This window comes from Rutidosis leptorrhynchoides, chromosome 11 (assembly GCF_046630445.1).
Source record: "Rutidosis leptorrhynchoides isolate AG116_Rl617_1_P2 chromosome 11, CSIRO_AGI_Rlap_v1, whole genome shotgun sequence".
NCBI classification, from domain to species: Eukaryota; Viridiplantae; Streptophyta; class Magnoliopsida; order Asterales; family Asteraceae; genus Rutidosis; species Rutidosis leptorrhynchoides.
In genome coordinates this window covers 393,311,139-393,313,274 of record NC_092343.1, presented here as the reverse complement: position 1 = coordinate 393,313,274, position 2,136 = coordinate 393,311,139, and the positions used below count along the sequence as shown (strand labels likewise).

The 2,136-nt window shown below is 33.3% G+C and overlaps 1 long non-coding RNA gene across 1 annotated transcript; it reads right to left on the bottom strand.

The window, feature by feature from the left end:
* Positions 1 to 1,508: 1,508 nt before the first annotated feature.
* On the bottom strand, positions 1,509 to 1,898 carry LOC139876690 (uncharacterized). The gene is made up of 3 exons (XR_011768249.1): positions 1,851 to 1,898; positions 1,655 to 1,734; positions 1,509 to 1,566 (listed from the first exon to the last, which is right to left on the bottom strand). It is a non-coding gene; the product is annotated as an uncharacterized lncRNA (long non-coding RNA).
* Between the last annotated feature and the right edge of the window lie 238 nt (positions 1,899 to 2,136).

Genomic DNA, 2,136 nt, shown 5'->3' with positions numbered 1-2,136 from the left:
AATAACGAGTCATACAATTCAAAACCTTAAAAGAAAAAGCAATTAAACAGTCTTGAATTAATTCGACTCTCAATGAAAGCACCACTTGATCATGCATATTTGAACCGCGGGGTTTAATATGCCTGCTCAATACATAAGGGGGGGGGGGGGGTTTAAGGATCTTAGAACGTGGCTCTCCGGTCCGGCTACTGTGAATAACCCTGGCCGACATGATGATGTCGGCGGGGTGGCCAAGTGATTAAGTCCACCTCCGATAACGGTCGTCGATCAAGAGGTCCCAAATAAGGTCGTAGGTACTAGCTTACAAAAGACTAACCTGTTAACCTTGAAGAGATGTTGAATGATGTTGTTTTACGTAATGTGTATCGTACGTGTCCGGTAAATGATGATTAGGGTTTGTATTTATAGGCAAACCCTAATTCTAGAACCGTCCCAGATCACGTTAATCGTATCCATAACTGACTCCCCCAAATCACGGATATAATTATGGAAAAGATATTTACTTGACAGCTAAGCAACCGCCGTACCGGGAACAAAGGCATTCGCACGCCGCATACCGCACACAAGAACACGCATACGCACAATAGTGAGTGTCCGCATACTCTTGCGGTGCGCCTGCGGGTGGCGGTATCATTATATATATATATATATATATATATATATATATATATATATATATATATATATATATATATATATATATATATATAGTTGATCAATCCATGGATAAGCACTAAATGGGGCACAAACTGGATAAGTAAAATTTTAAATTTTTTTTTTAAAAAAAAACGATCCTTTAATATGCAAATAGAAGAAAACGAAAAAATTTTAAAAAGTTTTTTAACAAAATCGTTCGAAAATCGATGATGAATGGTAAACATCGATGATGAATGGTAAAAATTGATGATGAATGGTAAAATTAACCATTCATCTGGTTAATTATCATTCATTTTTATTCGCGATGAATGATAAAATTAATGAATGCTAAAAAAAGCAGATGAATGGTTAATTTAACCATTCATCTGTTTATGATGAATGATAAAAAAACAGATGAATGGTTAATTTAACCATTCATCTGGTTTTTTTAGCATTGATTAATTTTATCATTCATCGTAAACAAGATGAATGATAAATTATCCCGATGAATGGTTAATTTTACCATTCATCATCGATTTTTGAAATATTTTGAACGTTTTCTTTTATAAAAAAAATTGATTAGAGGTGCATTTTAATGCAGATTTATGAATGTAAAAAAAAAATTCAAAAAAAAAAAAATTTATTTTGCTTATCCCGTTTGTACTCCTTTTAAGCTTATCCATGGATCGTGCCCATATATATATATATATATATATATATATATATATATATATATATTAATCTCATAAAATAAACTGAAGGGCAATTGAGAATAAATAAACCTTGAAATCTCGTTATCCCTAGTTGATGGCAGCCTTCCACCATGAGCTTTAGCCCAATCGTCTGCCATCTTTTACAAGAATTAAAATGTGTGGAATATGTTTATGGGCTACAGGATCCGATGTATCAAAGTCAATGTTCTCGGTCAACCTAAGAGCAACAGTAAGAATCAACTGCTGATATATATAAAGCTCAAAAGATATATATTTATATACAAAAAAAAAAAAAAAAAATTAACCTTTTAAGTTCAGGCCAAGGGTTATTTAGTCTGAGATCATCAAGAAAATGATCAGGCTTTGACGCTATTACTGTATGCTCCTGTGCAATATGAATATGGTTAAGTTTTGTAATACGTCTGGGAAAAAATTATGAGCTTCATGAAATATGATGTCTTAAATGGTAACTGAAATATATAAGAAAGCATCTACACCTACCTTCACGCTTGTTCGAACAAAACCACTAAGGCCATATGAGCGTGCAAAAATCAACATAACCTTTGCATTACGGCAAATATGGTCCATCTTTACCATGGATTCTTCAACAAACTGAGTTTAAAAGACACAATTAAAAACACTTGCAATTGTTATAACTAATACAGTTCACTTCTACAGAATTTAGGTGTTGCTTTGGATATCACATCTTACAATATCCTTCTAAAATCATGATGTGTAGCTTCTAGGCTCGATTGGGCTCGATTGGGCCCAGGGAGGTAGAGGATTT